Source organism: Belonocnema kinseyi, chromosome 1 (genome assembly GCF_010883055.1).
Source record: "Belonocnema kinseyi isolate 2016_QV_RU_SX_M_011 chromosome 1, B_treatae_v1, whole genome shotgun sequence".
NCBI classification, from domain to species: domain Eukaryota; kingdom Metazoa; phylum Arthropoda; class Insecta; order Hymenoptera; family Cynipidae; genus Belonocnema; species Belonocnema kinseyi.
Window position 1 is genome coordinate 174,524,622 of NC_046657.1, and position 14,984 is coordinate 174,539,605.

Below are 14,984 nucleotides of genomic sequence, written 5' to 3' on the forward strand. Positions count from 1 at the left end.
ACAATTGTGAAAAACAAATAAAATGTTTTAATTAATTTATATTTAAAACAAAAAACCTTTGCATAATTCAATCTAAATGCAGCTGCAAACATTTAATTTGAATTGTGTTGAATTCAAGGTATATTTTAAAAAGAAAACTGAAAGCAAAGGATCGACTTTCAAAGGAATCGAAAGAAAGTGACACGCTGGATTGCAAATGAACATGGAAATTGGTGTATTTTCGCATTTTTAAATTTTAAATTAAAACCTTTTTGCGTTGCAACAATTTCGAATCCCAGAATGTTATTTTTGACCTAACCTATAACTTATAACGAAAATTCTGAAAATTCAAACAGTAAGGCTATATTCTGAAAATGAAGCAATTTTAACGTTAAAATTCAAGTTCTTAAACTGAAGGCCTAAAAAGCGAATTTTTAAATTGTTAATTGTGATTATCTTTAACTTTGTGATATCAAAAATTTCCCTACAATTTTTCTTTATTAATACTGTAGGAAAAAATTAACAAGATCGAGCGCCGAGATTATAATTAGTGCAAATTTTCTGTAATTCTATGAGGACGGCTGAAATATCCCGAAAAATAAAATTCCCGACTCGGTAAAACTCTCTGTCCCGAAAAATACAATTCCAAAACTAATAAAATTCCTGAACAGTTTATAATATTAACGAATTTGAAAATTCCCAAATAATAAAACTCCCCAAATAAAACTTTTTCTTAATCAGTATTAATTATTTATTAAAAATACGATACTAAAATATTGTTATCAAATAAATTTTGTTTAATATTTAAAGTATTAAAAATGATTTGAATTTAAAATTAAAATTATAAAAAAAATTTTACCGACAAATTCATACACAAAAACACGTGTTTTTTAATTAACATTTCGATTTTTCGGAAGAACTTTTGTGATTTAAAAAATACCGTATACATTTTCAACCAAAATGTCTTATCCAGAAATATATTTTGTTTTAATTATTGTTATTTTAAATTTAAACAATAATGTTTAAACACTTCAAACATTAAAAAAGTTGTTTCTTTGGTATAAATATTTGATTATTTCAATTTAAAAAAATAGTTTGTCAAAGAACAATATTTTCCACACTTGTTTATCTCGAAATGTCTTTTTATAATCCTTTTTAAAAATTAAAAATATGATTTTTCGAGAAAATTTTTTTTATAATTAAAAAAAAGACTGTACCGAAAACCTGGATCAAGCTTCAGATCTGAAAAAATTCAGCGATACATACATGTCAAACTTTTCTAACCTCAAAAAATCGTTCTACTGCTTTACCGTCATATTTTACGAAGAATGAGAAAACAAGAATTCGACTTCGTAGTACGATGAGGGCAGCACCTCGATAGGACAGAAAATGTGTTGTCCTATATATATAATTCCCCACTCATACCACAATATTCAATACATTGAAGTACAAACATGAAGTGATCGCAACTCTAAGTCAAGACTCACACTCAAACTTCGTTTATTGCATCTCTTTCGAAACGTAAACATCTCGTGTAATGTAACTCGAGAGATGACCCCACCACTCCACCTATCCGTAAGGTGGGGTCTCACAATACATCCCCGCTTCCTCTGTCATTGGCTATACGCAAAATGTGACAATCAGTGGCGGGAGCTAGGGAAGTTGCGACAGACGAATTTCTTGGCTTACAAAAAACAAGGTTTCAATTAAATTTATGATAATTCAATTGTTAACGCCGATGAAAAGAAAAAATGTCCCAAGACTCAAATATTTCTGAAGTTTCAATGCATAGTGCAATGTTGCCGAATAGTGTATTATGACCTTGCAGAAAAGAAAAAAACGATAAAAAAAAGTGGACACGTGCGTGTCCACTTTTGACTGCCGAGTTTTTCTATTCCGGTTTTTTACGGCCCAAGTACCGTTGTCTAATTTTTACAGCCAATGTTCTATTAATGCTCTTTACAGCCGTGAAATTATATCCATTTTTTAGGCACTTTTCTATGGCTGATTTTTACTGACCAACGAAATATTTCCACTTTATATTGTCAGCCGCTCATATAAGCACTGCAACGATCCAAAAATACGGGAAATGTTTGAAATTTGTCGCACTTTATAAGACTATAGGGATATTATTTTCGAACTGTATTTTTTATCACAGACTGTTCTTAAAATTGTACGCGTAGAGAAAACTGAAAAGGTTTTCAGTACATTTTTCATTTAAATTTTTACGGGCCGACTTTCGTAATAAATCATTTTCAAATATACCGTCAATAATTCTGACCAACCTCACACTATAATTACGTCGAATTTTTTTGGAGACTTCACTGGCACTTTGGGTCCCAATAAACTTTCTGACGGTTCGGGTTACTCACAATTTTTTTTAGGAGTGGTAGAAAATCTTTTAAAGACTCTCATGAGGGTCCGCACTTCCCAAACGTGTAAAATCTTTACTCACTAAAAGCCACCAATCTTTCATTCTTGGCACATATCCTTTAGGAACCAGTTTCGCATTACTGAAGGGTGTGCTGTTTTGTTACATTCTAGGGGTCTTGCTGACTTATTTCTTCTGATGTGCTAATCTGGACTTAGTCACCTTTATTTCACAACCAAGATATAAGTAGTAGGGTGTAGCGTAAAATACAGATTTTTGAAAATAAAAGGGCTTAGAGTGCCATTCTTTTCCTCTTTATGTTACAGATGAATGTGTTAAGTTTCACTAGATCAACAAATTTTTAGCCGAGACGAAAAGACAAAAGATGTAGAAAAACCCCAAAAATAGGTTTCTTCTAAATTCACTTCACAAATATGAGTGGAAGAAAAACCGTAACAAATATAGTTGGTGATATCAAAATTCATTTTTTATGTTCATGAAGTTTTTTGATTAAAGCGACTATTTTCGAGGAACATTAAAAACAAAGGTAAAAAAAGGTCAATTTTTTTCATAGTCACATCTTATTTTAATCTTGCTTAATAAAGAAGCACTAGAAAAAAATGAAATAACATTTCCGTTCTATAAAATGTCATAAGGGGCGGTTTTGACTTTAAACTTTTGAGTTTTTATTTCAACTTGTCGGAAATTTATTTATTTCATTAACCCTTAAAGGTTCCCTAACTTTGGTATAACGTTGAGGTCCTCATGGGGTCGTTGAAGATCCCAACCCCCAGCGTAGAAGCTTTTTAGTATTTTGGCGTGAAATTTTGTTAGGCATTCCCTTAAGTGCCTTGTTATAAGATAATGTTACTTGTTAACTGATTTTTCAGTTTTAAGACATTGAAAAGAGAAATTAAAAACTGAAGAAGAACGAACTTCGTAAATTTCAATATAACGTGTCAGGGCAGTAACGACCCCATGGGGACCTTTAAGAGTCAATAATTGCGCAAGTATCTCAAGCGTTTATGCAGTTCTATTCTGGGTTTTCTTATTAACTACCGAGGACCCACAAGTACCGAAAAAATGCCGTGTAAAAACGAACACAGAAAAAACTGGGGTTTCCATTAGAACCCATTTTTGATTCCAAAGGAGCTGCAACAAGTTTTTTTCAGTGTTCTAAAGGATTCCAATTGTAATCGAGCCTATTAGTAAAGAACCTATTTTTAGCTTTGCCCACTTCGACATTTTGTTTAACTAATAACATAATTTTTACCTTAAATCACACATGTAATCGAACTCTGATGGACATAACTTAATGAAGATATTACATTACAAAACATTACCACAATTAAAATAGATATAATGACTTGATAAATACAAGTTGAAGGTTATGTATCAAAGTTGTCAACATAAAGGCATATATATGCAAGAAACTTTTCGTCTCAAGTCATCTGTCGATAACTGTAAATCGATCCTTAACTTACCAGCCCCACTTTGTAAGCGTTTGGTTTGTGAATGCGCCATCACGTTATTTTCAAGAGCGCTCTGAACGAACCCTTTTGGCTCTCTACAGGTATCTATTGGAGCTTAAGTTCTAAATGATACCATTTTTTCTGTGAGCCGCAACTCCCGTGCAAAAATTTTGGCCCGATCTAGCCCAGATATGGCCCCTTCATTTTTTTATTTCTATAATTAATAAAATTTCAAAAGTTATATTAATTTTTTTTAACTTTGTATTTTACAAAACTCCAATTTTTTAATATTCTATATTATATATCACTATACCTAATTTTTAATAGTCTACATTACATTATCTGTTTGTATTACTTGAATTTACCGATAAGAGTTTGCATTTCAAAGAAAACCATTATTCATTAATCTTCTTAATATTTTTCTGAATGATTTTTGTTTGACTAATGCACATGGGGCACGGGGAGTGAGATTCAAAAAGTGAGGTTATGTTCGAGAAAATATAAAAAGTATTTAATCTATAATGTTATTAATCTAGAAATTCATACATTTGGTATAAGATAATCTCTATTTTTACAATATCAGCAACAAAATATAAAATTCTAAAAAGCTGGAGAAAATTTTTTTATTCGCATAGATAGTCAATGCGCTCAAAATGACGACGCTTTCTCAAATACATTGCTGGAAATCTTCAGAAGCTAAAAATGACTTGTGATGTTGATTCTAGCGAATTAAAGCTTACCTTTACCTTCATTGCGGAAATAAGAAATTTCACCAACAATTTTGTGATTCCGAACCCGCAATATACTATTTTCTGTTGGCATTTTAAGTTCTATGAAAGAAAAGCAATATCATGATGATAACAGAAAACTTTACATAATATTGTCTAACCCAACCCGACCCGAAGTGGTTCCGACGCGAACCACACCAGTTGTCCCCTTGCGGCTACATGTAGAAAATCCGATTGGACCCAGATCGGAACTTGGGAATAAGTTGGGCAATTTCTTCAAGGGATTAATGAACCCCACGTTTTTTTTTTTTTTTTTGAATACAAAAACAGATCGAGAAAAAATTAGATGCACTGTTCAAGTGCCAGATAGAACCAGATAAAAAGTAGGACACAAATACCATATAAGTTTGCGGATCGAACCAAAGAAAGAACCGAGCAGGGTAATATGCGGATTAAAAAAATTCCGTATAGAAACAGATACAAAAACTAATAGAAAAAATATTTTGGACTGGTCAATTGCCGGATAGAACCAGATTAAAAAGTACACAAATACCGTGTAAGTTTCTGGTCAGAACCCGAGAACGAACCGAACAGGGTAATATGCGGGTCAAAAAAATGTCCTATATACACAGATACAAAAACAGATCGAATACATATTATGGACTGCTCAATTAACGGACAGAACAAGTAATAAAGGGTCACAAATACCACGTAAGTGTCCGGATAGAACTAGAGATAGAAACGAGCAGGGTAATGTGCGGATCGAAAAAATTTTGTATTATATTCATATCTATCGGATCCTATCCGGCATTTTAAGCAAGTGTGTTAAGATTGGAGGCAGTGTCATTTCTACTACATCCCAGTCTATGAGATTCATATACTGTGGCCCTGAAATTTAATTTCGGTACAACAAACAATTGGACAGCTGTCTTAGGTTTTTGCATTTTTGGCATCTTGCGCTTTTGAAATCCAGAAGTTCCTATCTCTGGTACTGCTTGCTTCTTAGCAGTTATTTTCTACCTATATATGCTCTATTTTTATTTAAAGGTTGTAAATATTACTTACATTATTATTGGACGTTAAATGGGATTTTTAATTTGGATTTTGGTCTAATTTAAATTTCGTAAATACACATTATTTAAATATATAGTTAAACTCTTAGGTAGGGCGCCCCACTATCCCTGTCGGACCGAAGGAACCGAATGGAGCCTCTACAAAGTACCCGTAAAGACCCCATCAGCAAAAACAACTTTTAAATTGTTGAAATTCGGATTCTACGTTAAAATTCCCTATAGAAGTACTTCTTTAGGGGTACTTTGTAGAGGCTCCATTTGGTTCCTTCGGTCCGCCAGGGATATTCGTTCCGAGAATTTACGCCGCACCGCAGGTAGGTGTATAAGGATCTGCGCAAAGTGTGGGGTGGCCACTCAGGCGTGAAAAAACAAATCGTTTATATCCGGAGCCGTACTATATCGGGTTTATTCCCCACCACAACCAGCCCCAAAACCAGCACAACAGAAGAGCTTCACTGTAATAAGGATTGAAAAGAAATTTGCTTGCTTTTTTTTATCTGGGTAAATTCTTCTACCAGTTTAGGCACATCCAATAAATTCGTAATCACTAGCTCAATTAATATTATAGTCAAGTTTGACAGTCTCTTTTTTACCATTTGTGTTCGAAAGTAGTTTTTTAATCATTGCTAATTTTGAAAAGAATCGTTCGTCGCCTGCGACAGTTACAGGCAAAGTGTTTAAAATTCGGTATTTTATGAACATGTTTGGAAACACGAGATGCGAGTTTTCTTTTAGTATGTACGTCAGAATTACATTTTTATAACGCAATGAGTGAATCATAAAAATTCACGTGTACAATATCTGAGCGATTTTCGTCTTCGTTCGTAAGATTTTCTTGTAAATTCTTGCACTTTTAAATAATGTCTAAATTATCCATATTTAGAAGGGTAGAGCTGTTAAATACCAACGAAGCGAAATCTTATGTCAAAACACAAGCGATCCTTATACAGCTATATAGAAATGATGAATTATTAAAAAGAAAAAAATCATTTTCGGGTTCGAGTTTTAATATACATTGTCGCTCAAATGTTTTCAGATAGAAAAGCAGTTTAAAAGAAAGCAGTTATGTAACTAATAGTGGACTCGTCCCGAAAAATGTTATGTCAGGAGAAATTTCAGAAATGTAACTTTTATGTGATTGATTTAAAAAGCATGGCCTTTGAAAGATTTTTGAGTAAAAATTAAAAAATTCGTATGCGGCGTATATAATGTATAGAGAAATATAAAAAACGTAACATTAATTTGATTAAATTAAAAAGCATGGTCTTTGAAACATTCAAAATTATTGCTTAATGGTTCCGTTCCAAGACACCAAATATAGCAAGGGCGACAAAAAATGTCTACAAACTTTAATCAACTGTATAGCAATGTATTGATTTATTTCATTCAACAAAACTTTAAATGATTTAATAAAAAAAAAATCAAGGTAAATCGGGGAATGCATACACAATTATACATATTTCGGCATTAAAAGATTTTTTGAGGAAAACAATTAAAACAAAAGTTATGAAACCTATTTGTACTTTCGATTTCGTAAATTCACAGCAATTATTTCTCTGAGATGCTTTTTGCTGGAAAATTATGGGTACATCTATAGCTAAGTCGCACAGTGGCCGATTCTGGATTTAAGTGTTGATAACTTATGTGTAGTGTCAATTTTGATCCGATTTGAACCGATCTTTTTTTTAAATACTTGTGAAAACTTGTGGTTTTAAAAAAACACAGCGAGAAAAAGGTTTCGATTTGTCATAACGCTGCCTAAACTAAAAAACCACAGGAAATCATCATAGCCAGTGACCTGAAAATGCCCGTACTGAGCGCCGGTTATAGATGGCATTCAAATGACAATGAAATTGTAAAATAAGTACAAAAAAGAGTACCCCTATTTTTTGTTTTGCCATTTTGACTTATTTTCAAAAAATTGTTTAAACAACATATTGCGAAATGAAAAAGCTTCTTTTTCAAAAAACTAGTAGTACCAATCGATTCTGCGGGGAAAATTACTACGAAAATGTATATGACGTTTTTTTGTCAGGGCTCATCATGTTAGTGTAAAATCGTTATAAAAAATTTCGTCGTACAAGGGTAAATAAAGAAATCATATCCGGTCACGATTTCATGCCACTCAAGTCTACGAATACTTTTTCAATGTAATATAGCATTGAAAACACAATAGCTTTGAATTATATCTGTTACTTTTTCCATTATTTAAACAAATAATTGAAAAAATTCCAACATTTTTTTCGAAAAAACAAATAGCAGCAATTGATTCTACGGGAAAAATCATGATGAAAATGTAATTCACGTTTTTCTGTTACAAAGGGTCGTATTTTTAATGCTAGTGTGTTGTTAATAGCTAGCTATGACCCAAGTGCGAGTTGCCGGAGCTGAATACACGGTCCAGCGTTGGTCCAATTTTCGTAGCCAAAGGTCGGCTAAAGATATTGGGGCTATATCGGTATTTTAATCGGCCCAGTGTTGAGCCAGTGCTGACAGCCTATATTGGTTATTTATATTTGCCGATCCTCCACCGATGCTTGGCCCAGTATCGGCACTTTATTGCGCTAAGTCTCACTTTTAGTACGGGGAACCCTGTTTCACGAGGATCCGCCAAAATCGGGCCTAGTGACGATACATTACTGGGCCAAGTGTCACTTTTACCACAGCAAACCATGTTTTATTTGAATCGGTCCAATGTTGAGCCAGTGCTGACAGTCTATATTGGCTATTTATATTTGCCGATCCTCCACCCCCGTGTGGAAAAATGTTCTGGTGCAGTCCTGGCCCAGACCAGACCGCCAGGTTTCGAGCCCTAGCGCTGACCAGATGGTCTGGCCTGGGCCTGGCCAAAAGTGTAACGTTTTTCTGGCTAGCCCCACGCCAGACTGTCTGGTCAGTCGCTAGACAGGGGCTAGTTAGTCGCTAGACATAGGCTGGAGAGCCGCTAGTTATGAGCTGGTCAGCCGTTAGTTATAGGCTAGTTAGCCGCGAGTCATTGGATCGTCAGCCACTTGTTAATGGCTGATCGATTAATATTTTATGGTTAAATATCATATCGTCCATGTTTAGAGGATACGTTTCGAGGATACGCTCAAAAAGCAAAACATGATTTCCTAGAAAAATATATAATATACATGTTTTATATAATCAGTGAAAATTAAAATTTTGCGTCAAAAATATACTGTCATCAATAAAATCAATAAATTCAATTATAGTCTCTAATACTTTTTCTTTTATAATAGATAAAAAGCAGTTTTGTACTTACTAATTATTTAATAACTTAATACAGATTTGGTACACTTTATGCCTCCGCTTTCACAGTTAATTTTTGAATTAATATATCATTAGGAAAATAATAAAAATGTTGACAGTTTGTGACACTTGATCGACAAAAACTAGCACTGTTTCCGAGAGGTCGGAGCCAAGCACTATCAGAATACTTTAAGTTGTGACGTCAACTGGCAAGATGTCTGCACGCCGAGGGCTAAGCAATGAATTATAATTACTTGGAAAAACTTGATTGTTTTGATGACTTGGATACAAAAATGTCACTATAAACTTTTTTAGTTTAAAAATTTTCATTATAGGCTTTGTGACTTTTTGAAATATAAAGCAAAAATTAACTGTATCGAACTTAGATTTTTTTTCGTGGCTCGCTGATCAGCGCCAGGCCTGGACTAGACCAGACTGTCAAGCTAATAAGAAAGAAAGTCGTGTTTTCATAGTATGAATTTCTTATTTTCCATTATTTGAGACATCCTGTAACTTTTTCAAAATACACCCAAAAATTTTGGTGATGGAACTTAAGATTTTTTTTTCTTGGCTCGCTGATCAGCACAAGGCCTGGACCAGACCAGACTGTCAAGGTGATAGAAAAAAGGCTTGTTTTTCTACTTTGAATTTCTGATTTTCCATCATTTTAGACACCCTGTAATATTTGTGAAGTATGTCAAAAAAATGTGCTGATGGAACTTATGATTTTTCTCGTTCTTTGCTAGCTGACCAGTGCTAAATCTGGGCCAGAACAGACCTTCAAGACTAGACGGTTTAGATAAAGTGAAACCTGAGCCAGACTGGCGTCAGACCTGAGCCTGGTCAGTTCTTCCAGACTAGATAGTCTAGATAAATCCAGACCTGCAACCAGACTGCCCGGACATTTTTCCACACAGGCCGATGTTTGACCCAGTATAAGCACTGCATTGCGCCAAGTGTCACTTTTAGAACCTAAAAAACAATCCAAGTGCAAATTCCCGGAGCTGAATACACGGCCTAGTGTTGGTCCAATTTTTGCAGCCAAAATTCGGCTAACGATATTGGGCCAATATCGGCATTTTAATCGGCTCAATGTTGCGCCAGTTCTGGCAGCCCATATTAGCTATTTATGTTTTCCGATCCTCCACCGATGCTTGACCCAGCATCGGCACTTTATTGCGCCAAGTCTCACTTTTAGCACCCAAAAAACCAAACTTAAACGAAAGATTAAAATTTTGTTGTGGAAAAATCGTCAAAGTTCATGATGAAATTTCTAAGTTCTATTAATAAAAATGTTGAATGTTTATGAAAAATTACATTTCCTGCCATTTCAAAAACTTCTAGAGTAGCCTACTGCGGAGAAAATAAAATATTACGCGAAGGAAAATTTTAATCGATAGATTTAAGTATAAAGACATAGGTTCGATACCCCGTAGCGTTCGAAATTTTATTTGTAATATAATGTTGAAAATGTAATATATGTATTCAATCTAAACAGGACCATTAATATTCATATTCAAAGTACTCGCAATACATAAATATTAATTTTTTTATGACCTTTTTTGTCATATCCTTAGACTATAGCAGTAGTCGTTAAAATTAACCAAAATGTTTGAATGAAGTTTCAATTCTTGAAATTATAAATAATATTCGAACGATATGCAGTCGTATAATGATGAATGGATAAAGCAGATGCGCGCTAAGAAAAATTCAAGGATTTTTTATCAGTTTTTGAATTAACTCCGACATCCTGGTTTGTCCGATATTGGTACCCAGTGTTGGGCCGACAATGGCAGCCAAGGATTGGCTGCCAAGTGCAGGCCATAGTTATCATTCCGTCATTGGCGCGATGATGGCAGCCGAGCTTCGGTAATATTTTTGCCGACTATGGACCAATGCTGGGCCGTATGTGACTTCGCACTTGGGCAACTTGATTGGCGTCAAAACTTGGCGGAATATGATGCCTCTATTTGACTATGTATCACGCAATTATCTATAACGATTTTAGAGTATCAAAATGATATCTGACAGACAAAAGTAAATAACATTTTCATCATGATTTTTTCCGTAGAATCAATTGCTGCTATTTGTTTTTTCGAAAAAAGGTGGAATTTTTAAAATTATTTATTTAAATAATTTTGTTTCAATAATGAAAAAAGTAACAGATAAAATTCAAAGCTATTGTATTTTCAATGTTAAATTACACTGATAAAGTTTTCGTAGACTTGAGTGGCGTGAAATCGTGGCCGGATATGCTTTCTCTATTTGCCATTGTACGACGAAATTGTTTACAATGATTTTACACTAATATAATGAGCTCTGAAAAAAAACGTCATATACATTTTCGTAGTGATTTTTCCCGTAGAATCGATTGGTACTATTAGTTTTTTTATATTTCGCTATATGTTGTTTAAACAATTTTTTGAAAATGAGTCAAAACGGCAAAACAAAAAATACGGATACTCTTTTTTTGACTTATTTTACAATTTCATTGCCATTTTGATGCCATCTATAACCGGCGCTCAGTACGGGCATTTTTAGGTCACTGGCTATGATGATTTCCTGCGGTTTTTTAGTTTATGCAGCGTTCTGACAAATCGAAACCTATTTCGCTCTACGTTTTTTAAAACTACAAGTGTTCACAAGTATTAAAAAAAAAACGGTTTGAATCGGATCAAAATTGACCCTACACATGAGTTATCAACACTTGAATACAGAATCGGCCACTGTTAGTCGGGACTGGCTCTGCACGTCGAAAATATTCAAAATAATGAGGGCCTAAAATGATTATATTTATTATTATGTTAAATTTATTAAATTTCTTTTATGGTTTCTTTTTAAAAAAGGGAAATTTTCGAGATGCTAAATAAATTAAGAAAAGATTATTTTCGTACTATAGATTTTCAGTGAAATTTCAAAAAATATTTTTTACAACTAAATTTAGAATTTGAATGAAATTAAGATAAATTTAAAAAGTAAATAAAATTTAGTTTAATTCAGAACTTAGTTAAAGTAACAAATTTATTCAAGTTTAGCTAAACTAATTCCTCGTCTGGTTTCTTTTAAAAGAAAAATTTTCGAAAAAGTATAAATAAGTTAAAAAAATTCTTGTCATATTTCAGAATTGTAGCAAAATTTTGTAAACTATTTTAAAAAATCTAATTTTTACAAAAATAGTAAATTGAAGGTTCGAATACATCGCTGTATAAATTTCTTCTACGTTCATTTTTAAATCCTAGAATACTTTAATTTTTTCGCATAATTAAGGTTTAAATGAATTAATATTTATACTTCTCTGTAGTGTCGAACTGACAATTTATATTTAATTCCGAGGGAACATTTAAGGTTTTCACTACTCATTTAACTATTTATCTAAATGATATAAAAATTCTGTTTTTTCTTTGATTATTTGAAACGTATAATCTTTTCTCTCATAATTGGATTAATTATAAACCCAATAACTAAGCTGTGACTTGCATAGATCTGAAAAGCTTCAATAAAATTTTATATTTAATTTAGTCAATTATGCAATTTAAGGTTTTCATTATTTTATAACTCATTTTTTATGAATCAAAACAAATTATTCTGCCTGCATCTTTTCCAGATAAATAATAATAAAAGCCAGAATTACTTTTAAATTGTATCTCTGTACTTTTAAAATTTATATATTTTTCTCGCCACCAAGGATACATTTTTTACTTTATTAATTATTGGGATCATTTTTTTAATATTAATTTTAAAATTTCTCTTTCAATAAAATCATTTAATGGAGTGAAATTCAAATGGACAGGGTAACGAAAAAAGTGCAGTTATTGCTACTGAAATTTCAGCAAACATAACAATGGTTGTTTAAAATTTTCCATTATTCTGTCATGAATATGTCACTGAATTGGTCTCCAGATTTTACTTTTTCTCTTTTTCTTCTCAATTTTGAATTTAATATAGTTTTATATTTTATTTGAAAGACACGTCGTTTGTCCTTGTAATACCTTCTAAAATTTTCTATCATAGAATAAATCTTATTTCAGTTTCATTGTTTCAAAATAAGTAAGACCTGAAACTTTAATTTTCTATTAAATGTCATACTTTTTAATGAAAACAAAGTGGTTTTATTTCAACAAGTCTAGAAAGTCTTATAGAAAAATCTATAAAATAGAAGGACAAAAGACAGATTTAAAAAAAAAAATCTTGAACTCTATTAAAGTAGAAATTGTATTTCAAATCGAAAATTCAGAAAAATGATAAATTTTTCTTTAATTGAAATTGAATAAAAAAGTTTGAGGTCAGTTACCCACTTGCAATTCTCATGCTTATCAGAATTCACAACTTCAAAGAAATCCAAATAGTTTATAAAAATAATTCGAAGAATCGAAGAATGCAACAAAATTCTAAAGAAATATAAGGCTAATAGGGGAGCATTTCAGCAACTAAGGCTATTACGAAAGAATGGAAAAGAAAAGAATTCCAAAGAACTAAAACGAATTCAATAATTTTTTGCGAACCGGGAAATGACCGGAAATTTGTTTCGTTAATTCATTTGTTTCATAAATAGTTTCGAAATAATTTTCACATTGTAGAAGTCAGCTGGTTTTTAGGTAAGAAGGTCACGAAGAGGATCACAGGGTCTTTTCGTATCTAAAATTTTTTTCTTTTCGTAAAGTCTTTTCGTATTTAAAACTCACTTTCAATTTATTTGCATGCAATATGAAACACTTTAAATTCCTAAGATTTAAAGTCGAAATATATTATGAATTTGCAACTAGGAAGATTAATTTTATTACGAAAAAGACGAATTTTTAAGAAATTCAATGAATTTTAAGCCAAATAGGTCAATCTTGCAGAAATATGATTGAAAAAACGGATGCAAACTCCTATTGAAAAAAAAACAAGAATCCAACGACCAAATTTGGACCACAACGAACGAATTTTTTTAACAGAAGTTTGCATCAATTTGATTATTAGACGTTAAATGGGATTTTTAATTTGGATTTTTAACTAATTTAAATTTCTTAAATTTGGAAAGAAAACTAGACTTAACAAACAAGAATTTTCAACAAAATACATTAAAATAGTTTAATTTTTAATCAAATAGTTCAATTAAAACAAAAAATATGTTTTTAACGGAAAAGTTCATTTACAAACGAATCCTACTTTAATTTTCTACCTTATTGTTAAATCCTTAATCAAAATAGACTAATTTAGACCTTGGTAATGTCATTTTTAATAAAAAGACGATGTAAAAAAAATCAAGAAAATTAATTTTCTACCAAATAATTAAATTTTAAACTTAAAAAGGATAAATTTCTAACGAATATGGCAAGTTGCATTTTCAGACAAAAAATTAATTTTGAACAAAACAAAAACCCCAAAATATCAAGAAAATTTTTACATGTTGAAAAAATGAATTTTCAATTAACTCGAGGAATTAAATTTTCAACAAAAGAGTTACCCGTGTGTAAATAATTCATAGCGCTATACTGTTCCAGCCTAGACCGCCACGAGTCTATACTGGAGCTATCTCGAGAAACTATGCTGGGGCAGTGCGCAAATGTAACGCTCCAATCGACAAACTGCTATTAACTCCAGCGGTACTGGCGCGTTCTATTGAATCTAGTAAAATCTAGTAGAACTAGATGCGACCTAGATTGCAAATTTAATACTTATTTTTATAATTAAATCATTCCTGACATAAAAGCACCCTACCGAAAAGAATCTTTGAGTATATACTAAAAATTCTTTAGGTCAAAGAATCTCAAAGAAATTCTCCGCAGGCACTCAGGTAGATATTTTTAAAGGTCCAGGAAGCTCGTTTAAATGGTCTGAAGGCTTTAAAATATCCTTTCCGAAATGTAAATAAGAATACGATCATAAATAACGAGCAGAGAGGCTATCTCAATAGAGTAGCCGACACTCAAGGGTCCTTTGTTAAGTTTTCGGATTAAATTTAGAAGTAGATTTTTTTAATTTCATAGTTAACAGCCTAAAACATAATAATTCGGAATCTATAGGTTTCGATGACTTCAGATATCTAACTTTTTTTTTAATGCTTAAAATTGGAATTATTAGAACGTTTCTCGTAAATGGAATGAGATACGCCAAAAAAGACAAC

At 32.2% G+C, this 14,984-nt stretch overlaps 1 protein-coding gene across 9 annotated transcripts in view; it reads left to right on the top strand.

The window, feature by feature from the left end:
- Positions 1–14,984, top strand: part of LOC117175901 (cytochrome P450 315a1, mitochondrial-like) — a 584,936-nt gene that overhangs the window by 77,684 nt on the left and 492,268 nt on the right. Inside the window, exon 1 of one of the 9 annotated variants that reach the window (XM_033365777.1) lies at positions 2,801–2,897. The exons of the other annotated variants lie outside the window; for them this stretch is intronic. The gene's annotated coding sequence lies outside the window, so the exon portion shown is untranslated. Of the gene's footprint in view, positions 1–2,800; positions 2,898–14,984 lie in introns of those variants that run through there. 9 annotated transcript variants of the gene reach the window in all.